The 17,320-nt window shown below is 57.3% G+C and overlaps 6 non-coding genes and 6 pseudogenes across 6 annotated transcripts; all 12 read right to left on the bottom strand.

Annotated features, from left to right (window-relative positions):
- Positions 1–1,060: 1,060 nt before the first annotated feature.
- Positions 1,061–1,179, bottom strand: LOC147329252 (5S ribosomal RNA). The gene has a single exon (XR_015129423.1). It is a non-coding gene; the product is annotated as a 5S ribosomal RNA (ribosomal RNA).
- A 1,453-nt stretch (positions 1,180–2,632) lies between these two features.
- LOC147329251 (5S ribosomal RNA) lies at positions 2,633–2,741 on the bottom strand (annotated as a pseudogene).
- A 1,757-nt stretch (positions 2,742–4,498) lies between these two features.
- LOC147329250 (5S ribosomal RNA) lies at positions 4,499–4,617 on the bottom strand. The gene has a single exon (XR_015129680.1). It is a non-coding gene; the product is annotated as a 5S ribosomal RNA (ribosomal RNA).
- A 1,058-nt stretch (positions 4,618–5,675) lies between these two features.
- On the bottom strand, positions 5,676–5,794 carry LOC147329249 (5S ribosomal RNA; annotated as a pseudogene).
- Positions 5,795–6,893: 1,099 nt separating this feature from the next.
- Positions 6,894–7,012, bottom strand: LOC147329248 (5S ribosomal RNA; annotated as a pseudogene).
- A 1,457-nt stretch (positions 7,013–8,469) lies between these two features.
- LOC147329247 (5S ribosomal RNA) lies at positions 8,470–8,588 on the bottom strand. The gene has a single exon (XR_015129623.1). It is a non-coding gene; the product is annotated as a 5S ribosomal RNA (ribosomal RNA).
- A 2,498-nt stretch (positions 8,589–11,086) lies between these two features.
- On the bottom strand, positions 11,087–11,205 carry LOC147329246 (5S ribosomal RNA; annotated as a pseudogene).
- Positions 11,206–11,829: 624 nt separating this feature from the next.
- On the bottom strand, positions 11,830–11,948 carry LOC147329245 (5S ribosomal RNA). The gene has a single exon (XR_015129761.1). It is a non-coding gene; the product is annotated as a 5S ribosomal RNA (ribosomal RNA).
- Positions 11,949–13,359: 1,411 nt separating this feature from the next.
- LOC147329244 (5S ribosomal RNA) lies at positions 13,360–13,478 on the bottom strand. Its single transcript, XR_015129632.1, has one exon. It is a non-coding gene; the product is annotated as a 5S ribosomal RNA (ribosomal RNA).
- A 1,132-nt stretch (positions 13,479–14,610) lies between these two features.
- On the bottom strand, positions 14,611–14,729 carry LOC147329243 (5S ribosomal RNA; annotated as a pseudogene).
- Positions 14,730–16,264: 1,535 nt separating this feature from the next.
- On the bottom strand, positions 16,265–16,383 carry LOC147329242 (5S ribosomal RNA). The gene has a single exon (XR_015129422.1). It is a non-coding gene; the product is annotated as a 5S ribosomal RNA (ribosomal RNA).
- An 822-nt stretch (positions 16,384–17,205) lies between these two features.
- LOC147329241 (5S ribosomal RNA) lies at positions 17,206–17,314 on the bottom strand (annotated as a pseudogene).
- Positions 17,315–17,320: the final 6 nt, after the last annotated feature.

The following is a 17,320-nucleotide window of genomic DNA, read 5'->3' as shown; positions in this document are numbered from 1 at the left end:
GTGGTGTAAGTCGCCTCAGCCAGCAGCCACAGGCCCTGGTGTGGTGTAGGTGGCCTCAGCCAGCAGCCACAGGCCCTGGTGTGGTGTAAGTGGCCTCAGCCAGCAGCCACAGGCCCTGGTGTGGTGTAAGTGGCCTCAGCCAGTGCCACAGGCCCTGGTGTGGTGTAAGTGGTCTGAGCAAGAGCCACAGACCCTGGTGTGGTGTAATTGGCCTCAGCCAGCAGCCACAGGCCCTGGTGTGGTGTAAGTCGCCTCAGACAGAAGCCACAGGCACTGGTGTGGTGTAAGTGGCCTCAGCCAGCAGCAAAAGGGCCCTGGTGTGGTGTAAGTCGCCTCAGCCAGCAGCCACAGGCCCTGGTGTGGTGTAGGTGGCCTCAGCCACCAGCCACAGGCCCTGGTGTGGTGTAAGTGGCCTCAGCCAGCAGCCACAGGCCCTGGTGTGGTGTAAGTGGCCTCAGCCAGCAGCCACAGGCCCTGGTGTGGTGTAAGTGGCCTCAGCCAGTGCCACAGGCCCTGGTGTGGTGTAAGTGGCCTGAGCAAGAGCCACAGGCCCTGGTGTGGTGTAAGTGGCCTGAGCAAGAGCCACAGACCCTGGTGTGGTGTAATTGGCCTCAATAGCAACTAATGCCCTGGTGTGGTGTAGGTGGCCTAAGCCAGCAGCCACAGGCCCTGGTGTGGTGTAAGTGGCCTGAGCAAGAGCCACAGGCCCTGGTGTGGTGTAAGTGGCCTGAGCAAGAGCCACAGACCCTGGTGTGGTGTAATTGGCCTCAATAGCAACTAATGCCCTGGTGTGGTGTAGGTGGCCTCAGCCAGCAGCCACAGGCCCTGGTGTGGTGAAAGTGGCCTCAGCCAGAGCCACAGGCCCTGATGTGGTGTAAGTGGCCCCAGCCGGTCACTCAGGCCCTTGTGTGGTGTAGGTTGCATCAGCTAGCAGCACAAGACATTGGAAAAGAGCCAAAAGCAGTGTCGTTAATGTGCCCTCATTAATGGGCAGCTGCTTTTGGTCTTTTAATACACCCCTTCTCTGGATCAAAAGCGGTTCAATGACATGAAAATCAAAGGCTTACAGCACCAGGTATTCCCAGGCAGTCTCCCATCCAAGTACTAACCAAGCCCAGCCCTGCTTAGCTTCCGAGATCAGACGAGGTCGGGCGTGCTCAGGGTGGTATGGCCGTAAGCTGCTGGCCCCAGCACAATGTCTCAATTTATGGATTCAAGTGATTAGGTGGCAAGTACCTGAAGTTACGAAGACAATGCTATAACCATACCTGCATGTTTGCATAATACCCTAACCCAAAGGCTCAGTTTGGCATTTATCCAACAGCACAGGCCCTGGATTGTTGAAGATGGCCTCAGGAACCAGCACAGGGCCTGGTGTGTTGTACATGGCCACAGCAAGGAGCACAGGGCCTGGTTTGGTGAAGATGGCCTCGGCCAGAAGCGCAGGGCCTGGTGTGATGTGAGTGGCCTGAGCAAGAGCCACAGGCCTTGGTGTGGTGTAAGTGGCCTCAGCCAGCAGCCACAGGCCCTGGTGTGGTGTAGGTGGCCTCAGCCAGCAGCCACAGGCCCTGGTGTGGTGTAGGTGGCCTCAGCCAGCAGCCACAGGCCCTGGTGTGGTGTAAGTGGCCTCAGCCAGCAGCCACAGGCCCTGGTGTGGTGTAAGTGGCCTGAGCAAGAGCCACAGGCCCTGGTGTGGTGTAAGTGGCCTGAGCAAGAGCCACAGACCCTGGTGTGGTGTAATTGGCCTCAATAGCAACTAATGCCCTGGTGTGGTGTAGGTGGCCTCAGCCAGCAGCCACAGGCCCTGGTGTGGTGTAAGTGGCCTCGGCCAGCAGCCACAGGCCCTGGTGTGGTGTAAGTCGCCTCAGCCAGAAGCCACAGGCACTGGTGTGGTGTAAGTGGCCTCAGCCAGCAGCAAAAGGGCCCTGGTGTGGTGTAAGTGGCCTCAGCCAGCAGCCACAGGCCCTGGTGTGGTGTAGGTGGCCTCAGCCAGCAGCCACAGGCCCTTGTGTGGTGTAATTGGCCTCAATAGCAACTAAGGCCCTGGTGTGGTGTAAGTGGCCTCAGCCAGTGCCACAGGCCCTGGTGTGGTGTAAGTGGCCTGAGCAAGAGCCACAGACCCTGGTGTGGTGTAATTGGCCTCAATAGCAACTAAGGCCCTGGTGTGGTGTAGGTGGCCTCAGCCAGCAGCCACAGGCCCTGGTGTGGTGTAAGTGGCCTCAGCCAGCAGCCACAGGCCCTGATGTGGTGTAAGTGGCCCCAGCCGGTCACTCAGGCCCTGGTGTGGTGTAGGTGGCCTCAGCCAGCAGCCACAGGCCCTTGTGTGGTGTAAGTGGCCTCAGCCAGCAGCCACAGGCCCTGGTGTGGTGTAACTGGCCTGAGCAAGAGCCACAGGCCCTGGTGTGGTGTAAGTGGCCTCAGCCAGAGCCACAGGCCCTGATGTGGTGTAAGTGGCCCCAGCCGGTCAATCAGGCCCTGGTGTGGTGTAGGTGGCATCAGCTAGCAGCACAAGACATTGGAAAACAGCCAAAAGCAATGTCGTTAATGTGCCCTCATTAATGGGCAGCTGCTTTTGGTCTTTTAATACACCCCTTCTCTGGATCAAAAGCGGTTCAATGACAGGAAAATGAAAGGCTTACAGCACCAGGTATTCCCCCATCCAAGTACTAACCAAGCCCAGCCCTGCTTAGCTTCCGAGATCAGACGAGGTCGGGGGTGCTCAGGGTGGTATGGCCGTAAGCTGCTGGCCCCAGCACAATGTCTCAATTTATGGATTCAAGTGATTAGGTGGCAAGTACCTGAAGTCACAAAGACAATCCTATAACCCTACCTGCATGTTTGCATAATACCCTAACCCAAAGGCTCAGTTTAGCATTTATCCAACAGCACAGGTCCTGGATTGTTGAAGTTGGCCTCAGGAACCAGCACAGGGCCTGGTGTGTTGTACATGGCCACAGCAAGCAGCACAGGGCCTGGTTTGGTGAAGATGGCCTCGTCCAGAAGCACAGGGCCTGGTGTGATATGAGTGGCCTTAGCAAGAGCCACAGGCCCTGGTGTGGTGTAAGTGGAATCAGCCAGAAGCCACAGGCCCTGGTGTGGTGTAAGTGGCCTCAGCCAGAGCCACAGGCCCTGGTGTGGTGTAACTGGCCTCAATAGCAAATAAGGCCCTGATGTGGTGTAAGTGGCCTCAGCCAGAGCCACAGGCCCTGGTGTGGTGTAAGTGGCCTCAATAGCAACTAAGGCCCTGGTGTGGTGTAAGTGGCCTCAGCCAGCAGTCACAGGCCCTGGTGTGGTGTAGGTGGCCTCAGCCAGCAGCCACAGGCTCTGGTGTGGTGTAAGTCGCCTCAGCCAGCAGCCACAGGCCCTGGTATGGTGTAAGTGGCCTCAGCCAGCAGCCACAGGCCCTGGTGTGGTGTAAGTGGCCAGAAGCGCAGGGCCTGGTGTGATGTGAGTGGCCTGAGCAAGAGCCACAGACCCTGGTGTGGTGTAATTGGCCTCAATAGCAACTAAGGCCCTGGTGTGGTGTATGTGGCCTCAGCCAGCAGCCACAGGCCCTGGTGTGGTGTAACTGGCCTCAGCCAGCAGCCACAGGCCCTGGTGTGGTGTAAGTGGCCTCAGCCAGAGCCACAGGCCCTGATGTGGTGTAAGTCGCCTCAGCCAGAAGCCACAGGCACTGGTGTGGTGTAAGTGGCCTCAGCCAGCAGCAACAGGCCCTGGTGTGGTGTAAGTCGCCTCAGCAAGCAGCCACAGGCCCTGGTGTGGTGTAGGTGGCCTCAGCCAGCAGCCACAGGCCCTGGTATGGTGTAAGTGGCCTCAGCCAGCAGCCACAGGCCCTGGTGTGGTCTAAGTGGCCTCAGCAAGAGCCACAGACCCTGGTGTGGTGTAATTGGCCTCAGCCAGAGCCACAGGCCCTGATGTGGTGTAAGTGGCCTCAGCCAGAGCCACAGGCCCTGGTGTGGTGTAACTGGCCTCAATAGCAAATAAGGCCCTGATGTGGTGTAAGTGGCCTCAGCCAGAGCCACAGACCCTGGTGTGGTGTAATTGGCCTCAGCCAGAGCCACAGGCCCTGGTGTGGTGTAGGTGGCCTCAGCCAGCCGCCACAGGCCCTGGTGTGGTGTAAGTGGCCTCAGCCAGCAGCCACAGGCCCTGGTGTGGTGTAAGTGGCCTGAGCAAGAGCCACAGACCATGGTGTGGTGTAATTGGCCTCAATAGCAACTAAGGCCCTGGTGTGGTGTAGGTGGCCTCAGCCAGCAGCCACAGGCCCTGGTGTGGTGTAAGTGGCCTCAGCCAGAGCCACAGGCCCTGATGTGGTGTAAGTGGCCCCAGCCGGTCACTCAGGCCCTGGTGTGGTGTAGGTGGCATCAGCTAGCAGCACAAGACATTGGAAAAGAGCCAAAAGCAATGTCGTTAATGTGCCCTCATTAATGGGCAGCTGCTTTTGGTCTTTTAATACACCCCTTTTCTGGATCAAAAGCGGTTCAATGACATGAAAATGAAAGGCTTACAGCACCAAGTATTCCCAGGCAGTCTCCCATCCAAGTACTAACCAAGCCCAGCCCTGCTTAGCTTCCGAGATCAGACGAGGTCGGGCGTGCTCAGGGTGGTATGGCCGTAAGCTGCTGGCCCCAGCACAATGTCTCAATTTATGGATTCAAGTGATTAGGTGGCAAGTACCTGAAGTTACGAAGACAATCCTATAACCATACCTGCATGTTTGCATAATACCCTAACCCAAAGGCTCAGTTTAGCATTTATCCAACAGCACAGGCCCTGGATTGTTGAAGATGGCCTCAGGAACCAGCACAGGGCCTGGTGTGTTGTACATGGCCACAGCTAGCAGCACAGGGCCTGGTTTGGTGAAGATGGCCTCGGCCAGAAGAGCAGGGCCTGGTGTGATATGAGTGGCCTGAGCAAGAGCCACAGGCCCTGGTGTGGTGTAAGTGGCCTGAGCAAGAGCCACAGGCCCTGGTGTGGTGTAAGTGGCCTCAGCCAGCAGCCACAGGCCCTGGTGTGGTGTAAGTCACCTCAGCCAGAAGCCACAGTCCCTGGTGTGGTGTAAGTGGCCTCAGCCAGCAGCAACAGGCCCTGGTGTGGTGTAAGTCGCCTCAGCCAGCAGCCACAGGCCCTGGTGTGGTGTAGGTGGCCTCAGCCTGCAGCCACAGGCCCTGGTGTGGTGTAAGTGGCCTGAGCAAGAGCCACAGACCCTGGTGTGGTGTAAATGGCCTCAATAGCAACTAAGGCCCTCGTGTGGTGTATGTGGCCTCAGCCAGCAGCCACAGGCCCTGGTGTGGTGTAACTGGCCTCAGCCAGCAGCCACAGGCCCTGGTGTGGTGTAAGTGGCCTCAATAGCAACTAAGGCCCTGGTGTGGTGTAAGTGGCCTCAGCCAGCAGCCACAGGCTCTGGTGTGGTGTAACTGGCCTCAGCCAGCAGCCACAGGCCCTGGTGTGGTGTAAGTGGCCTCAGCCAGAGCCACAGGCCCTGATGTGGTGTAAGTGGCCCCAGCCGGTCACTCAGGCCCTGGTGTGGTGTAATTAGCATCAGCTAGCAGCACAAGACATTGGAAAAGAGCCAAAAGCAGTGTCGTTAATGTGCCCTCATTAATGGGCAGCTGCTTTTGGTCTTTTAATACACCCCTTCTCTGGATCAAAAGCGGTTCAATGACATGATAATGAAAGGCTTACAGCACCAGGTACTCCCAGGCAGTCTCCCATCCAAGTACTAACCAAGCCCAGCCCTGCTTAGCTTCCGAGATCAGACGAGGTCGGGCGTGCTCAGTGTGGTATGGCCGTAAGCTGCTGGCTCCAGCACAATGTCTCAATTTATGGATTCAAGTGATTAGGTGGCAAGTACCTGAAGTTACGAAGACAATCCTATAACCATACCTGCATGTTTGCATAATACCCTAACCCAAAGGCTCAGTTTGGCATTTATCCAACAGCACAGGCCCTGGATTGTTGAAGATGGCCTCAGGAACCAGCACAGGGCCTGGCGTGTTGTACATGGCCACAGCAAGCAGCACAGGGCCTGGTTTGGTGAAGATGGCCTCGGCCAGAAGCGCAGGGCGTGGTGTGATGTGAGTGGCCTGAGCAAGAGCCACAGGCCTTGGTGTGGTGTAAGTGGCCTCAGCCAGCAGCCACAGGCCCTGGTGTGGTGTAAGTCGCCTCAGCCAGAAGCCACAGGCACTGGTGTGGTGTAAGTGGCCTCAGCCAGCAGCCACAGGCCCTGGTGTGGTGTAGGTGGCCTCAGCCAGCAGCCACAGGCCCTGGTGTGGTGTAGGTGGCCTCAGCCAGCAGCCACAGGCCCTGGTGTGGTGTAAGTCGCCTCAGCCAGCAGCCACAGGCCCTGGTGTGGTGTAGGTGGCCTCAGCCTGCAGCCACAGGCCCTGGTGTGGTGTAAGTGGCCTGAGCAAGAGCCACAGACCCTGGTGTGGTGTAAATGGCCTCAATAGCAACTAAGGCCCTCGTGTGGTGTATGTGGCCTCAGCCAGCAGCCACAGGCCCTGGTGTGGTGTAACTGGCCTCAGCCAGCAGCCACAGGCCCTGGTGTGGTGTAAGTGGCCTCAATAGCAACTAAGGCCCTGGTGTGGTGTAAGTGGCCTCAGCCAGCAGCCACAGGCTCTGGTGTGGTGTAACTGGCCTCAGCCAGCAGCCACAGGCCCTGGTGTGGTGTAAGTGGCCTCACCCAGAGCCACAGGCCCTGATGTGGTGTAAGTGGCCCCAGCCGGTCACTCAGGCCCTGGTGTGGTGTAATTAGCATCAGCTAGCAGCACAAGACATTGGAAAAGAGCCAAAAGCAGTGTCGTTAATGTGCCCTCATTAATGGGCAGCTGCTTTTGGTCTTTTAATACACCCCTTCTCTGGATCAAAAGCGGTTCAATGACATGATAATGAAAGGCTTACAGCACCAGGTACTCCCAGGCAGTCTCCCATCCAAGTACTAACCAAGCCCAGCCCTGCTTAGCTTCCGAGATCAGACGAGGTCGGGCGTGCTCAGTGTGGTATGGCCGTAAGCTGCTGGCTCCAGCACAATGTCTCAATTTATGGATTCAAGTGATTAGGTGGCAAGTACCTGAAGTTACGAAGACAATCCTATAACCATACCTGCATGTTTGCATAATACCCTAACCCAAAGGCTCAGTTTGGCATTTATCCAACAGCACAGGCCCTGGATTGTTGAAGATGGCCTCAGGAACCAGCACAGGGCCTGGCGTGTTGTACATGGCCACAGCAAGCAGCACAGGGCCTGGTTTGGTGAAGATGGCCTCGGCCAGAAGCGCAGGGCGTGGTGTGATGTGAGTGGCCTGAGCAAGAGCCACAGGCCTTGGTGTGGTGTAAGTGGCCTCAGCCAGCAGCCACAGGCCCTGGTGTGGTGTAAGTCGCCTCAGCCAGAAGCCACAGGCACTGGTGTGGTGTAAGTGGCCTCAGCCAGCAGCCACAGGCCCTGGTGTGGTGTAGGTGGCCTCAGCCAGCAGCCACAGGCCCTGGTGTGGTGTAGGTGGCCTCAGCCAGCAGCCACAGGCCCTGGTGTGGTGTAAGTGGCCTCAGCCAGCAGCCACAGGCCCTGGTGTGGTGTAAGTGGCCTCAGCCAGCAGCCACAGGCCCTGGTGTGGTGTAAGTGGCCTCAGCCAGTGCCACAGGCCCTGGTGTGGTGTAAGTGGCCTGAGCAAGAGCCACAGACCCTGGTGTGGTGTAATTGGCCTCAGCCAGCAGCCACAGGCCCTGGTGTGGTGTAAGTCGCCTCAGCCAGAAGCCACAGGCACTGGTGTGGTGTAAGTGGCCTCAGCCAGCAGCAAAAGGGCCCTGGTGTGGTGTAAGTGGCCTCAGCCAGTGCCACAGGCCCTGGTGTGGTGTAAGTGGCCTCAGCCAACAGCAAAAGGGCCCTGGTGTGGTGTAAGTGGCCTCAGCCAGTGCCACAGGCCCTGGTGTGGTGTAAGTGGCCTCAGCCAGCAGCAAAAGGGCCCTGGTGTGGTGTAAGTGGCCTCAGCCAGTGCCACAGGCCCTGGTGTGGTGTAAGTGGCCTGAGCAAGAGCCACAGGCCCTGGTGTGGTGTAGGTGGCCTCAGCCAGCAGCCATAGGGCCTGGTGTGGTGTAAGTGGCCTCAGCCAGCAGCCACAGGCCCTGGTGTGGTGTAAGTGGCCTCAGCAAGAGCCACAGACCCTGGTGTGGTGTAATTGGCCTCAATAGCAACTAAGGCCCTGGTGTGGTGTATGTGGCCTCAGGCAGCAGCCACAGGCCCTTGTGTGGTGTAATTGGCCTCAATAGCAACTAAGGCCCTGGTTTGGTGTATGTGGCCTCAGCCAGGAAATCAGGCCCTGGTGTGGTGTAGGTGGCATCAGCTAGCAGCACAAGACATTGGAAAACAGCCAAAAGCAATGTCGTTAATGTACCCTCATTAATGGGCAGCTGCTTTTGGTCTTTTAATACACCCCTTCTCTGGATCAAAAGCGGTTCAATGACATGAAAATGAAAGGCTTACAGCACCAGGTATTCCCAGGCAGTCTCCCATCCAAGTACTAACCAAGCCCAGCCCTGCTTAGCTTCCGAGATCAGACGAGGTCAGGCGTGCCCAGGGTGGTATGGCCGTAAGCTGCTGGCCCCAGCACAATGTCTCAATTTATGGATTCAAGTGATTAGGTGGCAAGTACCTGAAGTTACGAAGACAATCCTATAACCCTACCTGCATGTTTGCATAATACCCTAACCCAAAGGCTCAGTTTAACATTTATCCAACAGCACAGGCCCTGGATTGTTGAAGATGGCCTCAGGAACCAGCACAGGGCCTGGTGTGTTGTACATGGCCACAGCAAGCAGCACAGGGCCTGGTTTGGTGAAGATGGCCTCGGCCAGAAGCACAGGGCCTGGTGTGATATGAGTGGCCTGAGCAAGAGCCACAGGCCCTGGTGTGGTGTAAGTGTAATCAGCCAGCAGCCACAGGCCCTGGTGTGGTGTAAGTGGCCTGAGCCAGAGCCACAGGCCCTGGTGTGGTGTAACTGGCCTGAATAGCAAATAAGGCCCTGGTGTGGTGTAAGTGGCCTCAGCCAGAGCCACAGGCCCTGGTGTGGTGTAAGTGGCCTCAATAGCAACTAAGGCCCTGGTGTGGTGTAGGTGGCCTCAGCCAGCAGCCACAGGCTCTGGTGTGGTGTAAGTCGCCTCAGCCAACAGCCACAGGCCCTGGTATGGTGTAAGTGGCCTCAGCCAGCAGCCACAGGCCCTGGTGTGGTGTAAGTGGCCAGAAGCGCAGGGCCTGGTGTGATGTGAGTGGCCTGAGCAAGAGCCACAGACCCCGGTGTGGTGTAATTGGCCTCAATAGCAACTAAGGCCCTGGTGTGGTGTAAGTTGCCTCAGCCAGCAGCAACAGGCCCTGGTGTGGTGTAAGTCGCCTCAGCAAGCAGCCACAGGCCCTGGTGTGGTGTAGGTGGTCTCAGCCAGCAGCCACAGGCCCTGGTGTGGTGTAAGTGGCCTCAGCCAGCAGCCACAGGCCCTGGTGTGGTCTAAGTGGCCTGAGCAAGAGCCACAGACCCTGGTGTGGTGTAATTGGCCTCAATAGCAACTAAGGCCCTGGTGTGGTGTATGTGGCCTCAGGCAGCAGCCACAGGCCCTTGTGTGGTGTAAGTGGCCTGAGCAAGTGCCACAGGCCCTGGTGTGGTGTAAGTGGCCTAAGCCAGAGCAACAGGCCCTGGTGTGGTGTAAGTGGCCTCAATAGCAAATAAGGCCCTGGTGTGGTGTAAGTGGCCTGAGCAAGAACCACAGGGCCTGGTTTGGTGAAGATGGCCTCGGCCAGAAGCGCAGGCCCTGGTGTGATGTGAGTGGCCTGAGCAAGAGCCACAGGCCCTGGTGTGGTGTAAGTGGCCTCAGCCAGCAGCCACAGGCCCTGGTGTGGTGTAAGTCGCCTCAGCCAGAAGCCACAGGCACTGGTGTGGTGTAAGTGGCCTCAGCCAGCAGCAAAAGGGCCCTGGTGTGGTGTAAGTCGCCTCAGCCAGCAGCCACAGGCCCTGGTGTGGTGTAGATGGCCTCAGCCAGCAGCCACAGGCCCTGGTGTGGTGTAAGTGGCCTCAGCCAGCAGCCACAGGCCCTGGTGTGGTCTAAGTTGCCTCAGCCAGAAGCACAGGGCCTGGTGTGATATGAGTGGCCTGAGCAAAAGCCACAGGCCCTGGTGTGGTGTAAGTGGCCTGAGCAAGAGCCACAGGCCCTGGTGTGGTGTAAGTGGCCTCAATAGCAACTAAGGCCCTGGTGTGGTGTAAGTGGCTTCAGCCAGCAGCCACAGGCTCTGGTGTGGTGTAACTGGCCTCAGCCAGCAGCAACAGGCCCTGGTGTGGTGTAAGTCGCCTCAGCAAGCAGCCACAGGCCCTGGTGTGGTGTAGGTTGCCTCAGCCAGCAGCCACAGGCCCTGGTGTGGTGTAAGTGGCCTCAGCCAGCAGCCACAGGCCCTGGTGTGGTCTAAGTGGCCTCAGCAAGAGCCACAGGCCCTGGTGTGGTGTAAGTGGCCTGAGCAAGAGCCACAGGCCCTGGTGTGGTGTAAGTGGCCTCAATAGCAAATAAGGCCCTGGTGTGGTGTAAGTGGCCAGAAGCGCAGGGCCTGGTGTGATGTGAGTGGCCTGAGCAAGAGCCACAGACCCTGGTGTGGTGTAATTGGCCTCAATAGCAACTAAGGCCCTGGTGTGGTGTATGTGGCCTCAGGCAGCAGCCACAGGCCCTGTTGTGGTGTAACTGGCCTCAGCCAGAACCACAGGCCCTGATGTGGTGTAAGTGGCCCCAGCCGGTTACTCAGGCCCTGGTGTGGTGTAAGTGGCCTCAGCCAGCAGCCACAGGCTCTGGTGTGGTGTAACTGGCCTCAGCCAGCAGCCACAGGCCCTGGTGTGGTGTAAGTGGCCTCAGCCAGAGCCACAGGCCCTGATGTGGTGTAAGTGGCCCCAGCCGGTCACTTAGGTCCTGGTGTGGTGTAGGTGGCATCAGCTAGCAGCACAAGACATTGGAAAAGAGCCAAAAGGAGTGTCGTTAATGTGCCCTCATTAATGGGCAGCTGCTTTTGGTCTTTTAATACACCCCTTCTCTGGATCAAAAGCGGTTCAATGACATGAAAATGAAAGGCTTACAGCACCAGGTATTCCCAGGCAGTCTCCCATCCAAGTACTAACCAAGCCCAGCCCTGCTCAGTTTCCGAGATCAGACGAGGTCGGGCGGGCTCAGGGTGGTATGGCCGTAAGTTGCTGGCCCCAGGACAATGTCTCAATTTATGGATTCAGTTGATTAGGTGGCAAGTACCTGAAGTTACGAAGACAATCCTATAACCCTACCTTCATGTTTGCATAATACCCTAACCCAAAGGCTCAGTTTAGCATTTATCCAACAGCACAGGCCCTGGATTGTTGAAGATGGCCTCAGGAACCAGCACAGGGCCTGGTGTGTTGTACATGGCCACAGCTAGCAGCACAGGGCCTGGTTTGGTGAAGATGGCCTCGGCCAGAAGCGCAGGGCCTGGTGTGATGTGAGTGGCCTGAGCAAGAGCCACAGGCCCTGGTGTGGTGTAAGTGGCCTCAGCCAGCAGCCACAGGCCCTGGTTTGGTGTAAGTCGCCTCAGCCAGAACCCACAGGCCCTGGTGTGGTGTAACTTGCCTCAGCCAGAGCCACAGCCCCTGATGTGGTGTAAGTGGCCCCAGCCGGTCACTCAGGCCCTGGTGTGGTGTAGGTGGCATCAGCTAGCAGCACAAGACATTGGAAAAGAGCCAAAAGCAATGTGATTAATGTGCCCTTATTAATGGGCAGCTGCTTTTGGTCTTTTAATACACCCCTTCTCTGGATCAAAAGCGGTTCAATGACATGAAAATGAAAGGCTTACAGCACCAGGTATTCCCAGGCAGTCTCCCATCCAAGTACTAACCAAGCCCAGCCCTGCTTAGCTTCCGAAATCAGACGAGGTCGGGCGTGCTCAGGGTGGTATGGCCGTAAGCTGCTGGGCCCAGCACAATGTCTCAATTTATGGATTCAAGTGATTAGGTGGCAAGTACCTGAAGTTACGAAGACAATCCTATAACCATACCTGCATGTTTGCATAATACCCTAACCCAAAGGCTCAGTTTGGCATTTATCCAACAGCACAGGCCCTGGATTGTTGAAGATGGCCTCAGGAACCAGCACAGGGCCTGGTGTGTTGTACATGGCCACAGCAAGCAGCACAGGGCCTGGTTTGGTGAAGATGGCCTCAGCCAGAAGCACAGGGCCTGGTGTGATATGAGTGGCCTGAGCAAGAGCCACAGGCCCTGGTGTGGTGTAAGTGGCCTGAGCAAGTGCCACAGGCCCTGGTGTGGTGTAAGTGGCCTGAGCAAGAGCCACAGGCCCTGGTGTGGTGTAGGTGGCCTCAGCCAGCAGCCACAGGCCCTGGTGTGGTGTAGGTGGCCTCAGCCAGCAGCCACAAGCCCTTGTGTGGTGTAAGTGGCCTCAGCCAGCAGCCACAGGCCCTGGTGTGGTCTAAGCGGCCTGAGCCAGTGCCACAGGCCCTGGTGTGGTGTAAGTGGCCTGAGCAAGAGCCACAGACCATGGTGTGGTGTAATTGGCCTCAATAGCAACTAAGGCCCTGGTGTGGTGTAGGTGGCCTAAGCCAGCAGCCACAGGCCCTGGTGTGGTGTAAGTGGCCTCAGCCAGCAGCCACAGGCCCTGGTGTGGTGTAAGTCGCCTCAGCCAGAAGCCACAGGCACTGGTGTGGTGTAAGTGGCCTCAGCCAGCAGCAAAAGGGCCCTGGTGTGGTGTAAGTCGCCTCAGCCAGCAGCCACAGGCCCTGGTGTGGTGTAGATGGCCTCAGCCAGCAGCCACAGGCCCTGGTGTGGTGTAAGTGGCCTCAGCCAGCAGCCACAGGCCCTGGTGTGGTCTAAGTTGCCTCAGCCAGAAGCACAGGGCCTGGTGTGATATGAGTGGCCTGAGCAAGAGCCACAGGCCCTGGTGTGGTGTAAGTGGCCTGAGCAAGAGCCACAGACCATGGTGTGGTGTAAGTGGCCTGAGCAAGAGCCACAGGCCCTGGTGTGGTGTAAGTGGCCTGAGCAAGAGCCACAGGCCCAGGTGTGGTGTAATTGGCCTCAATAGCAACTAAAGCCCTGGTTTGGTGTATGTGGCCTCAGCCAGCAAATAAGGCCCTGGTGTGGTGTAAGTGGCCTCAGCCAGAGCCACAGGCCCTGATGTGGTGTAAGTGGCCCCAGCCGGTCACTCAGGCCCTTGTGTGGTGTAGGTTGCATCAGCTAGCAGCACAAGACATTGGAAAAGAGCCAAAAGCAATGTCGTTAATGTGCCCTCATTAATGGGCAGATGCTTTTGGTCTTTTAATACACCCCTTCTCTGGATCAAAAGCGGTTCAATGACATGAAAATGAAAGGCTTACAGCACCAGGTATTCCCAGGCAGTCTACCATCCAAGTACTAACCAAGCCCAGCCCTGCTTAGCTTCCGAGATCAGACGAGGTCGGGCGTGCTCAGGGTGGTATGGCCGTAAGCTGCTGGGCCCAGCACAATGTCTCAATTTATGGATTCAAGTGATTAGGTGGCAAGTACCTGAAGTTACGAAGACAATCCTATAACCATACCTGCATGTTTGCATAATACCCTAACCCAAAGGCTCAGTTTGGCATTTATCCAACAGCACAGGCCCTGGATTGTTGAAGATGGCCTCAGGAACCAGCACAGGGCCTGGTGTGTTTTACATGGCCACAGCAAGCAGCACAGGGCCTGGTTTGGTGAAGATGGCCTCGGCCAGAAGCGCAGGGCCTGGTGTGATGTGAGTGGCCTGCGCAAGAGCCACAGGCCCTGGTGTGGTGTAAGTGGAATCAGCCAGCAGCCACAGGCCCTGGTGTGGTGTAAGTGGCCTCAGCCAGAGCCACAGGCCCTGGTGTGGTGTAACTGGCCTCAATAGCAAATAAGGCCCTGGTGTGGTGTAAGTGGCCTCAGCCAGAGCCACAGGCCCTGGTGTGGTGTAAGTGGCCTCAATAGCAACTAAGGCCCTGGTGTGGTGTAAGTGGCCTCAGCCAGCAGTCACAGGCCCTGGTGTGGTGTAGGTGGCCTCAGCCAGCAGCCACAGGCTCTGGTGTGGTGTAAGTCACCTCAGCCAGAAGCCACAGTCCCTGGTGTGGTGTAAGTGGCCTCAGCCAGCAGCCACAGGCCCTGGTGTGGTGTAAGTGGCCTCAGCCAGTGCCACAGGCCCTGGTGTGGTGTAATTGGCCTCAATAGCAACTAAGGCCCTGGTGTGGTGTAAGTGGCCTGAGCAAGAGCCACATACCCTGGTGTGGTGTAATTGGCCTCAATAGCAACTAAGGCCCTGGTGTGGTGTAGGTGGCCTCAGCCAGCAGCCACAGGCCCTGGTGTGGTGTAAGTGGCCTCAGCCAGCAGCCACAGGCCCTGGTGTGGTGTAAGTGGCCTCAGCCAGAGCAACAGGCCCTGATGTGGTGTAAGTGGCCCCAGCCGGTCACTCAGGCCCTGGTGTGGTGTAGGTGGCATCAGCTAGCAGCACAAGACATTGGAAAACAGCCAAAAGCAATGTCGTTAATGTGCCCTCATTAATGGGGAGCTGCTTCTGGTCTTTTAATACACGCCTTCTCTGGATCAAAAGCGGTTCAATGACATGAAAATGAAAGGCTTACAGCACCAGGTATTCCCAGGCAGTCTCCCATCCAAGTACTAACCAAGCCTAGCCCTGCTTAGCTTCCGAGATCAGACGAGGTCGGGCGTGCTCAGGGTGGTATGGCCGTAAGCTGCTGGCCCCAGCACAATGTCTCAATTTATGGATTCAAGTGATTAGGTGGCAAGTACCTGAAGTTACGAAGACAATCCTATAACCATACCTGCATGTTTGCATAATACCCTAACCAAAAGGCTCAGTTTGGCATTTATCCAACAGCACAGGCCCTGGATTGTTGAAGATGGCCTCAAGAACCAGCACAGGACCTGGTGTGTTTTACATGGCCACAGCAAGCAGCACAGGGCCTGGTTGGGTGAAGATGGCCTCAGCAAGCAGCCACAGGCCCTGGTTTGGTGTAAGTGGCCTCAGCTAGCAGCACAGGCCCTGGTGTGATGTGAGTGGCCTGAGCAAGAGCCACAGGCCTTGGTGTGGTGTAAGTGGCCTCAGCCAGCAGCCACAGGCCCTGGTGTGGTGTAAGTCGCCTCAGCCAGAAGCCACAGGCCCTGGTGTGGTGTAGGTGGCCTCAGCCAGCAGCAAAAGGGCCCTGGTGTGGTGTAAGTCGCCTCAGCCAGCAGCCACAGGCCCTGGTGTGGTGTAGGTGGCCTCAGCCAGCAGCCACAGGCCCTGGTGTGGTGTAAGTGGCCTCAGCCAGCAGCCACAGGCCCTGGTGTGGTGTAAGTGGCCTCAGCCAGTACCACAGGCCCTGGTGTGGTGTAAGTGGTCTGAGCAAGAGCCACAGACCCTGGTGTGGTGTAATTGGCCTCAGCCAGCAGCCACAGGCCCTGGTGTGGTGTAAGTCGCCTCAGACAGAAGCCACAGGCACTGGTGTGGTGTAAGTGGCCTCAGCCAGCAGCAAAAGGGCCCTGGTGTGGTGTAAGTCGCCTCAGCCAGCAGCCACAGGCCCTGGTGTGGTGTAGGTGGCCTCAGCCACCAGCCACAGGCCCTGGTGTGGTGTAAGTGGCCTCAGCCAGCAGCCACAGGCCCTGGTGTGGTGTAAGTGGCCTCAGCCAGCAGCCACAGGCCCTGGTGTGGTGTAAGTGGCCTCAGCCAGTGCCACAGGCCCTGGTGTGGTGTAAGTGGCCTGAGCAAGAGCCACAGGCCCTGGTGTGGTGTAAGTGGCCTGAGCAAGAGCCACAGACCCTGGTGTGGTGTAATTGGCCTCAATAGCAACTAATGCCCTGGTGTGGTGTAGGTGGCCTAAGCCAGCAGCCACAGGCCCTGGTGTGGTGTAAGTGGCCTGAGCAAGAGCCACAGGCCCTGGTGTGGTGTAAGTGGCCTGAGCAAGAGCCACAGACCCTGGTGTGGTGTAATTGGCCTCAATAGCAACTAATGCCCTGGTGTGGTGTAGGTGGCCTCAGCCAGCAGCCACAGGCCCTGGTGTGGTGAAAGTGGCCTCAGCCAGAGCCACAGGCCCTGATGTGGTGTAAGTGGCCCCAGCCGGTCACTCAGGCCCTTGTGTGGTGTAGGTTGCATCAGCTAGCAGCACAAGACATTGGAAAAGAGCCAAAAGCAGTGTCGTTAATGTGCCCTCATTAATGGGCAGCTGCTTTTGGTCTTTTAATACACCCCTTCTCTGGATCAAAAGCGGTTCAATGACATGAAAATCAAAGGCTTACAGCACCAGGTATTCCCAGGCAGTCTCCCATCCAAGTACTAACCAAGCCCAGCCCTGCTTAGCTTCCGAGATCAGACGAGGTCGGGCGTGCTCAGGGTGGTATGGCCGTAAGCTGCTGGCCCCAGCACAATGTCTCAATTTATGGATTCAAGTGATTAGGTGGCAAGTACCTGAAGTCACGAAGACAATCCTATAACCCTACCTGCATGTTTGCATAATACCCTAACCCAAAGGCTCAGTTTAGCATTTATCCAACAGCACAGGTCCTGGATTGTTGAAGTTGGCCTCAGGAACCAGCACAGGGCCTGGTGTGTTGTACATGGCCACAGCAAGCACCACAGGCCCTGGTGTGGTGTAAGTCGCCTCAGCCAGAAGCCACAGGCACTGGTGTGGTGTAAGTGGCCTCAGCCAGCAGCAAAAGGGCCCTGGTGTGGTGTAAGTGGCCTCAGCCAGCAGCCACAGGCCCTGGTGTGGTGTAGGTGGCCTCAGCCAGCAGCCACAGGCCCTTGTGTGGTGTAATTGGCCTCAATAGCAACTAAGGCCCTGGTGTGGTGTAAGTGGCCTCAGCCAGTGCCACAGGCCCTGGTGTGGTGTAAGTGGCCTGAGCAAGAGCCACAGACCCTGGTGTGGTGTAATTGGCCTCAATAGCAACTAAGGCCCTGGTGTGGTGTAGGTGGCCTCAGCCAGCAGCCACAGGCCCTGGTGTGGTGTAAGTGGCCTCAGCCAGCAGCCACAGGCCCTGATGTGGTGTAAGTGGCCCCAGCCGGTCCCTCAGGCCCTTGTGTGGTGTAGGTTGCATCAGCTAGCAGCACAAGACATTGGAAAACAGCCAAAAGCAATGTCGTTAATGTGCCCTCATTAATGGGGAGCTGCTTCTGGTCTTTTAATACACCCCTTCTCTGGATCAAAAGCGGTTCAATGACATGAAAAAGAAAGGCTTACAGCACCAGGTATTCCCCCATCCAAGTACTAACCAAGCCCAGCCCTGCTTAGCTTCCGAGATCAGACGAGGTCGGGCGTGCTCAGGGTGGTATGGCCGTAAGCTGCTGG

The sequence above is a fragment of the Aulonocara sp. 'chitande type north' Nkhata Bay genome, linkage group LG5, assembly GCF_057382095.1.
Source record: "Aulonocara sp. 'chitande type north' Nkhata Bay isolate Kocher_YH1m ecotype deep benthic linkage group LG5, A_spYH_male_GT1.1, whole genome shotgun sequence".
NCBI classification, from domain to species: Eukaryota; Metazoa; Chordata; class Actinopteri; order Cichliformes; family Cichlidae; genus Aulonocara; species Aulonocara sp. 'chitande type north' Nkhata Bay.
Note: the sequence above shows the minus strand (reverse complement) of the source record. Positions and strands in the feature narration are given on the sequence as shown.